This window comes from Scardinius erythrophthalmus, assembly GCF_964197995.2.
Source record: "Scardinius erythrophthalmus genome assembly, chromosome: 18".
Taxonomy (NCBI): domain Eukaryota; kingdom Metazoa; phylum Chordata; class Actinopteri; order Cypriniformes; family Leuciscidae; genus Scardinius; species Scardinius erythrophthalmus.
In genome coordinates, this window is record NC_138238.1 from 38,762,842 (window position 1) to 38,772,350 (window position 9,509).

The 9,509-nt window shown below is 44.2% G+C and overlaps 1 protein-coding gene across 7 annotated transcripts in view; it reads left to right on the forward strand.

Annotated features, from left to right (window-relative positions):
- The window catches only part of LOC308706925 (uncharacterized protein), a 66,550-nt gene that overhangs the window by 24,679 nt on the left and 32,362 nt on the right, over positions 1–9,509 (forward strand). Inside the window, exons 1-2 of one of the 7 annotated variants that reach the window (XM_081392837.1) lie at positions 1,796–1,978; positions 2,505–2,534. The exons of 4 other annotated variants lie outside the window; for them this stretch is intronic. The gene's annotated coding sequence lies outside the window, so the exon portion shown is untranslated. Of the gene's footprint in view, positions 1–1,795; positions 1,979–2,504; positions 2,535–5,162; positions 5,284–9,509 lie in introns of those variants that run through there. 2 more of the 7 variants (XM_081392840.1, XM_081392841.1) reach the window with 2 other exon arrangements.

The following is a 9,509-nucleotide window of genomic DNA, read 5'->3' on the forward strand; positions in this document are numbered from 1 at the left end:
GTGTTTGGGTAGTTTTTGTGTTACCCAGATCCTGGGTCAGACGTAACAACCCAGTGTTTGGGTAGTTTTTGTGTTACCCAGATCTTGGGTCAGACGTAACAACCCAGTGTTTGGGTAGCTCCTGGGTCAGACGTAACAACCCAGTGTTTGGGTAGTTTTTGTGTTACCCAGATCCTGGGTCAGACGTAACAACCCAGTGTTTGGGTAGTTTTTGTGTTACCCAGATCCTGGGTCAGACGTAACAACCCAGTGTTTGGGTAGTTTTTGTGTTACCCAGATCTTGGGTCAGACGTAACAACCCAGTGTTTGGGTAGCTCCTGGGTCAGACGTAACAACCCAGTGTTTGGGTAGCTCCTGGGTCAGACGTAACAACCCAGTGTTTGGGTAGTTTTTGTGTTACCCAGATCCTGGGTCAGACGTAACAAACCAGCGTTTGGTTAGTTTTTCTGTTACCCAGATCCTGGGTCAGACGTAACAATCCAGTGTTTGGGTGGTTTTTCTGTTACCCAGATCTTGGGTCAGACGTAACAATCCAGTGTTTGGGTAGTTTTTGTGTTACTCAGATCCTGGGTCAGTCGGAACAACCCAGTGTTTGAGTAGTTTTTGTGTTACCCAGATCCTGGGTCAGACGTAACAAACCAGTGTTTGGGTAGTTTTTGTGTTACCCAGATCCTGGATCAGACTTATCAACCAAGTGTTTGGGTAGTTTTTGTGTAACCCAGATCCTGGGTCAAATGTGGGTCAGACATGACACAAGCTCCGGCACGAGATCCAGCGCCGTTATGGTGGAAACGGGACAACAGAGACTGGTCCATTACTCTTGAATTACTTCTAAATGTTTCATTTTTACTTCTAATATTTGTTAAAAGAGCTTAAATGTATGCAATATGTATTCAAAATATACAATATGCTATAGGCCTACTGTAAAATATTATCATGCAAACCAGTGGTTGTGTGGAGTATTTTTTATTATTATTTTTTTAATTTAGAGGATTTAAGTTAATCTGTAAACATTAATTCATGAATGAAAAAAAAGCTAGTACTATAGTAAATATTAATCAACCCAGTATGCTGGGTTAAATAAAGAACCCAATTTCCCAAGCCCTTGGGTTGAAAACGAAACAATTGTGTTGTTTTTAACCCAGTGTTTTTTAGACTGGGGGTAAATGTGAAAGAGAAAAATCAGTTCTTTCGTCACAATCCCCCGAAGCGCAGACCAGCCCGTGACAGCCCCTCTCCAGCTCACCAGATGTCTAGAGAACACACACGTTTGGTTTGGCGTGTGTGTTTTGTGTCAACAGGCAGATTCATCGCAGTCTGCTGTTCAACAAATGAACTGAAAATGTGTGACTTGGCTCAACAAAAGAGAGATGAATTAGCTTTGGGCGGCTCGTTTAGAGCTCGTTTATTTCAGAGGAAACACAAATCTGCATATCAGCATTTATTCATGTCTGTGTGAATGTTTCGCCGTGGTTTTTCGTGTTAACCCGAGGCAACTGAACCACAGTCAACAGAGAGTCACACAGTAGAGGCGATGCGTTCAGGACATCTGAGAGAAGGGCTGGAAGTGTGTGTGTGTTCAGGGTTCAGGTCTGACTGTGTGTGTGTGTGTGTGTGTGTGTGTGTGTGTGTGTGTGTGTGTGTGTGTGTGTGTGTGTGTGTGTGTGTGTGTGTGTGTGTGTGTGTGTGTGTGTTGTCGTTCTGGTGTGTGTGTGTTCGGGGTTCAGGTCTGTGTGTGTGTGTGTGTGTTGTCGTTCTGGTGTGTGTGTTCGGGGTTCAGGTCTGTGTGTGTGTGTGTGTGTGTGTGTATTCGGGGTTCAGGTCTGTGTGTGTGTGTTCGGGGGTTCAGGTCTGAGTGTGTGTGTGTGTGTGTGTGTGTGTGTGTTGTCGTTCTGGTGTGTGTGTGTTCGGGGTTCAGGTCTGTGTGTGTGTGTGTGTGTGTGTGTGTGTGTGTGTGTGTTGTCGTTCTGGTGTGTGTGTGTTCGGGGTTCAGGTCTGTGTGTGTGTGTGTGTGTGTGTGTATTCGGGGTTCAGGTCTGTGTGTGTGTGTTCGGGGGTTCAGGTCTGAGTGTGTGTGTTCAGGGTTCAGGTCTCAGTGTGTGTGTGTGTGTGTGTGTGTGTGTGTGTGTGTGTGTGTGTGTGTGTGTGTGTGTGTGTGTGTGTGTGTGTTGTCATTCTGGTGTGTGTGTTCGGGGTTCAGGTCTGAGTGTGTGTGTGTGTGTGTTGTTCTGGTGTCTGTGTTCGGGGTTTAGGTCTAAATGTGTGTGTGTGTGCGTGTGTGTGTGTGTGTGTGTGTGTGTGTGTGTGTGTGTGTGTGTGTTTGTCATTCTGGTGTCTGTTCAGGGTTCAGCTCTGTGTGTGTGTGTGTGTGTGTGTGTGTGTGTGTGTGTGTGTGTGTGTTGTTGTTGTTGTTCTGGTGTCTGTGTTCGGGGGTCAGCTCTGAGTGTGTGTGTGTGTGTGTGTGTGTGTGTGTGTGTGTGTGTGTGTGTCGTTCTGATGGACAGCACAGCTGAAGCTCAACAACACTAGAACAGGTGAGGCAGCAACTGGCTTTATGATTAACCAATCACTTTGGCTTCATGTCAGATGTTCACCACAGATATAGCCTTCTAGTGTTACCTGTCTGACCTCTATAAACAACATCAAAATATATATCTATAAACAACATCAAGCTACATAAAAAGAAGTGCACTTTAGCATACTTTTAAAATGAAATAATACACTTAAGTGCACATAGTTTGCAATTAAACATTATACTTTAAATTTATATTAAATGTTTTTTGATCCACTTATGTTCATCTTTATATGTAATTTCATAATTACTTCTATTGTCTTTGAAATGGAAGCCGAATCTGTATTCATTGTAAACCAAAATATAGTTTAATGTCATTCCTTCTGATGTTATATCGAATAAAACTTAAAAATATAATCAAGTACTTTACATGCACTTTAAGATGCTAGTCAACACATAAAAATAAGTGCACTGCTTTAAAGCACAACAAAATATTTGAAAAATAAGGTTTTGGTAAACCTTTTAATTCAATATTATTAGAAAGTGCACTTTTAAGATAAGAAGAAACTTTAAGAAGATTTTTCTATAACCTAAAACAATGGGACAGTTTTTATGCAAATAAATGTAGATATAATATAATAAATATATTACATTGTAAATACTGTATATCTGTATATCTCTGCCCAAACACAGTGAGGTTTCTACATTATGAAGGTAAAACAGTAGCAAAACTCGAGAGCTTGCTAATTTGAATGTGAGAACTTGTAAAATTAATATTTGTATTTGTAAGTTGAAATTTATACTTGCAGCTCTGATGTGAAAAGCTGCATCTATCGATTTGCACACACAGACAATACTCAGAACACCTGTGTTTTGAATTCGAAGTTGCAGATTAATAGTTACAAATGTGTAAAGTGTCATTTACATAAACAAAATGACAGGCACAATTGTGTACTACACATTTATCTTTGTGCTTTAGTTCAGTTTCGTTGTACAACCACAAGTCGGCACTCACAACCTCTCATATCTGGCAGTACAACTTCAAATCCTAGCGCTTTGACTTTTGCTACTCTTTTTGCGATATGCCTGTAGCAAAACTCACTCGTGCACTTGTAAATGCAGACTTGAGAGAGCAGAGTCGGGGGCGGGGCTGGGGTCGGAATGAAGTCATTTTATTGGTCGATGCCTCACCAATGAACAACGCCAGCCACAATGAAAACATTTATGCTTATGTATCAGCTATTTTTTAAAACACTTGGAAAATATTTTAATGAAATATCATTAGTTTTACTGGAATAGTTTTACAGAATATGAAGGCAACGCGTTTAATTGAGACAGTGGTATTAAAAGACCAAACTCAGGAAACACCATAAAGCATACAGAAAAAAAATTAGCACAGAATATGAACGCAACGCGTTTAATTGTACGTTTTCCTCGAACCCAAGAAAACACTTAATGAGGCTTAATGGACCAACAGTTATAAAATAAAAATTAAAAACAATAAAAAAACACATAATTTGTTACTTTATTAATAAAACACAGGCAGCGAGTTTATTTGCACTGAACACACATTTGCTTATATATATGCCAATTCCATTGCAATATGAAAATGCACCTAAATTATCTGATAAGAATGTAAAATGTATACCTTGAAATGCAATGTAAGTCGCTTTGGAAAAATGTAAATGTTTTAAATATTCACCCTAGCCTAACTGTTGGACACACAAAAACAAACAAAACATAAATAAATTATATATATATACGTACGTGTGTGTGTGTGTGTGTGTGTCTTTTAGCCTACAGTCTATGGTATATATATACCAGATATGGCAAATATATATGGCATACGTCATATGTTTTACGTCATATTCTGTGCTCATCTGCTTTTCTGTAGTATGCATTAGCATTGTGTCTACTGAGTTTGATAATATCGTTTATTTATTTTAATATCAGTCTAATGCATTAAGCCATGTTAGTGTTTCAGTGCACGCGGGTTCCGTGACATCATCGAACTCCCATTTCATTGGCTAGGTGCCAACCAATAAAACGGCTCCTTTGACCCCCCCTCCTCCCGCCCCCCTTTCTCTCTCACCGCTTCTGAGTTTCAAGTGCACAAGTTAGTTTTGCACCTGATATATCGCGAAAAGAGTAGCAAAAGTCAAGGCGCGAAATTTGAAATTGCAGTGACAGATTTGAGAAGTTGCAAGTGCCTATTTGAGGTAGTACCGCGAATGTGAACGTAAGATTAAACGCAAAATATATATTACAAGTTTGTGTCTGTCGTTGTATTTCTGTGAATGGCATTTTACACATTTGTGTCTACTTGTCTGCAGCTTCAGATTCAGAATACAGGTTTGTGACTATTATCTGCGAGTGCAAATTTCAAAATTCAACTTCAGATTTTTATTTTACAGGTTTTCACATTGGGGCTGTGAGTGTAAATGTTCATGTACAAGTACGAATATTTATTGTACAAGTTCTCAAATTCACATTTACATGCTCTCGAGTTTTGCTACTGTTTTACCTTCATACTATATCTCCATACTTAATTTATGTGTGTGTGTGTGTGTGTGTGTGTGTGTGTGTGTGTGTGTGTGTGTGTGTGTGTGTGTGCTTTTCTCTTTTCTGTTCAAATGGCTGATGGCGGCAGGAAAAAAAGAGTGGGAATTTCACAAATGTTTCTTTTCCGAAGCACTCTTCAGTTCAACACTGCGGATGGCCTGGGAGAAGATAATAAGGGACGAGGCATATTGATATTGTTATTCAGAAAAGTACATGCAGGGCCTGTAAATGAAGGATAGAAATCATATTCTGTTCCTTCAGCTTGCATTTAATCAGTTCACTGCAACAAAATATATAAAATACAAGTCTTGGTTTCCATGCAAATATCAAGAAACATTTACTGGAGAAGCAAAATGACTGAAGACATTAAGTCAAAAATGAATCAAAATGAAGTGAGTTTGAGTTTGTGCTTAAAACAGGAACAAATATCTGCTAATGTGTCACGGTTTGGGTTTTGTTTATTGTTCCTGGTTCTTGTCTGTCATGTGATCCCCTGTTCTAGTCATGTGATCTTGCCTTGTGTTCCCCTGTCTGTTGTCATTTTGTCATTGGTTGATTGTTTAAATGTTCACAGGTGTCCCTTGTCTCGTCATTAGTCCAGTATGTATTTAAGCCCTGTGTCTAGTTCAGTCTTTGTGAGTTCTTGATGTTGTTAAGTGGATGTTGGTTGTTCTGTTCCTGAGTCCTGTTCCCCGTTCCTGTATTTGAGTTTGTAAGTCTGGAGTTTGTTTAATAAAGTGAGCTGCATTTGGATCCTGCTTCCTCCATGTTTCAACCAAATCATAACAGAAGAACTCACCACAAAATGGATCCAGCAGTGGTTAGCAACCAGGCCCTGAGGAAATTCCTTTCTTCATTGTTTCAGGATGGCCAGCCCATTGAGAGATATGCGAGGGACTTTTTGACTTGCTGTCATCTGGGATCATTAGATGACATCCAGCTCATGGAGCTGTTTTGGAGCGGGTTGGATGATGACATTGCTCAATTTATGCCGGAGGACTATACCGGCTGGACCCTGGAGGGATATGTCGACCTGGCCCTCTCCTTGAGCGGTTTGGCATTTACTGTGGGCTTGGCTAATGAAACACCCCTTGAGCTCACAGTACCCCCAGAGCCCTCACCGCTGGTCCCGTCCAGTCCAGAGTCTTCACAGCTTCACGTCTCATGTGCCCAGCCTGAGAATCTTCACGTCACGCCAACCATCAAGCCAGCCACTGGATTGGTCTATGGCCGTCAAGGACTGGTTTCCAGCGTGGCCGATTCCCCGCTGATGTCAGCACATGCTGCCACAAAGGCCATCGTTCCAGGGACTCGTCCCGCCGAGCCTTGGCTCCACGTCAGCCCTGCCGAGACTGAGCTTCACGTCGCTTCTGCTGATCCAGAGACTGTTCACGTCGCTTCTGCTGATCCAGAGACTGTTCACGTCGCTTCTGTTGATCTAGAGACGGTTCACGTCGCTTCTGCTGATCCAGAGACTGTTCACGTCGCTTCTGCTGATCCAGAGACGGTTCACGTCGCTTCTGCTGATCCAGAGACGGTTCACGTCGCTTCTGCTGATCCAGAGACGGTTCACGTCGCTTCTGTTGATCTAGAGACGGTTCACGTCGCTTCTGTTGATCTAGAGACGGTTCACGTCGCTTCTGCTGATCCAGAGACGGTTCAAGTCGCTTCTGCTGATCTAGAGACGGTTCACGTCGCTTCTGCTGATCTAGAGACGGTTCACGTCGCTTCTGCTGATCCAGAGCTTCCCGCCAGTCCAGCCGAGCCTGCACTTCCCGCCAGTCCAGCCGAGCCTGCACTTCCCGCCAGCTCAGAGCCCTCTTCGCCGCTGGTCCTGCCCAGCTCAGAGCCCTCTTCGCCGCTGGTCCTGCCCAGTTCAGAGCCCTCTTCGCCGCTGGTCCTGCCCAGCTCAGAGCCCTCTTCGCCGCTGGTCCTGCCCAGCTCAGAGCCCTCTTCGCCGCTGGTCCTGCCCAGCTCAGAGCCCTCTTCGCCGCTGGTCCTGCCCAGTTCAGAGCCCTCTTCGCCACTGGTCCTGCCCAGCTCAGAGCCCTCTTCGCCGCTGGTCCTGCCCAGCTCAGAGCCCTCTTCGCCGCTGGTCCTGCCCAGCTCAGAGCCCTCTTCATCGCTGGTCCTGCCCAGCTCAGAGTCCTCTTCACCGCTGCTCCTGCCCAGCTCAGAGCCCTTTTCATCTCTGGTCCTGTCCAGTCCTGACCTGCCCTCGTCGCAGACCTCGTCCAGCCCTGACCTGCCTTCATTGCCTGTCTCATCCAGCCCTGACACGCCTTCGCCACCGGACTCCTCCTACCTGGCGCCTAAGTCCGTTAACCTCCCCAAGAAAATTTTGGGGGGGGGCAATAAGCCTTCACCGCCATGGCCACCCGAAGGGATTTCTTCACCGTGGCCGCCCGAAGGGTCTTCTCCGCCGTGGCCGCCCGAAGGGTCTTCTCCGCCGTGGCCGCCCGAAGGGTCTTCTCCGCCGTGGCCGCCCGAGGGGTCTTCTCCGCCGTGGCCGCCCGAGGGGTCTTCTCCGCCGTGGCCGCCCGAAGGGTCTTCTCCGCCGTGGCCGCCCGAAGGGTCTTCTCCGCCGTGGCCGCCCGAGGGGTCTTCTCCGCCGTGGCCGCCCGAGGGGTCTTCTCCGCCGTGGCCGCCCGAGGGGTCTTCTCCGCCCTGGTCCTCTGCACATCCTGATCCGCCCTGGCCACCCGCACACCCTGGTCTGCTCTGGTCCCCTGAACAGTCTGGTCCACCCACGCTTCATGGCCCAGGCCCGCCATTGCCATGTCCTGGATCTATTCCTCTGCACGGGCCTGGCCCTCCATCCCTCCCCCAAGACCGCCTCCGCTCCACCACCCTCCTGAACTTATGTTTTTGTTTTTATGGGCGTCGGGAGCCGCCCATAGAGGGGGGGCTATGTCACGGTTTGGGTTTTGTTTATTGTTCCTGGTTCTTGTCTGTCATGTGATCCCCTGTTCTAGTCATGTGATCTTGCCTTGTGTTCCCCTGTCTGTTGTCATTTTGTCATTGGTTGATTGTTTAAATGTTCACAGGTGTCCCTTGTCTCGTCATTAGTCCAGTATGTATTTAAGCCCTGTGTCTAGTTCAGTCTTTGTGAGTTCTTGATGTTGTTAAGTGGATGTTGGTTGTTCTGTTCCTGAGTCCTGTTCCCCGTTCCTGTATTTGAGTTTGTAAGTCTGGAGTTTGTTTAATAAAGTGAGCTGCATTTGGATCCTGCTTCCTCCATGTTTCAACCAAATCATAACATAATGGAGTCAGAAAAATAATCCTAATTCAAAAATGTTATTTTATTAAAAGAAAACCAAGATTATTTTTTCTGATCCCATTAGATAACACAAATAACAAAACTTAATTGTTTAAAAAATAATTAATTATAATTATTAATAAAATGCACAAATATAATAAGTATATTAAATTAAGAATGTATTTTTAAGGGCTAAATTATTTTATTTTTTCATTGTGTTTAATTATTTAAAATTGCAATTCCCCCCGTCAAATTTCGAAACCCCTAATCCTGTGCAGAAATTTGTTGAAATAATATAATTGGTGAAATGAGGGTCCAGTTTTCATCAGAAAGTCACGAAATCTTCAAATCTTTTGGACCGAGAGAAAGAAATTCAGAGAGTTCTGAAAGTTGTGTTTTCTGGAAGCTCTTTCATCTCAGAAGATCAAGGAAATGTGAGTCCTCGTGATATGACCTCTTTACCACGTTAAAAACTTTAGAACCCGATCAAAGCAGAACTTTGGACGGACTGTGTGGTGTAAATAAGAGCAGATGAACAGATGAAAGTGCAGGAGGACAGGTGGCGAACGCAGAGCATCTGAAATCACAGAAAGCTCTTCATTTCTCTCGGCTGTGTTTAAATGTGAAGTCTCTGCTCTTATGCTCGACGTGCATCACTCTCTGTCCGCGTGTTGAGGCTTCTGCGTAACACTTGTCCACTCGTGAGACAAAACCTTGCAGAATTGATCAAAGCAGGATTTGCACATCAATAAGGGCCGAATTAATGAGCGCTAGGATGTTTCTCTCCGTTTCACTGAGATTAAAAGGGTTGGAGATGCGATTCTTTGTTGCATTAGTGCATGTGGAGATCTGACAAACACACGTGCGTCATTAAGACCCTCGCTTGTGTGTGTGTGTGTGAGAGAGAGAGAGCGGCTATAGCCCTCGTGAAGAGGAAAACATGCTTTAAAACAGCGTTCATCTCAGGAGGTCAGAGGTCACGGTGACACTGGCTCTGTCAGTTTATTTTGACATTAAATCATTTTACTTGATGGTTGAAGTGAACATTCTGCAGGGAAAATTGTTTGTACGTCGTATCATGAATGATTTTCAATGCATGAATCAAACTCACAATAGCGACTATTTTCGACACGGGTTTCCATGCATCTTTATCAATATCTACATCATATATATATT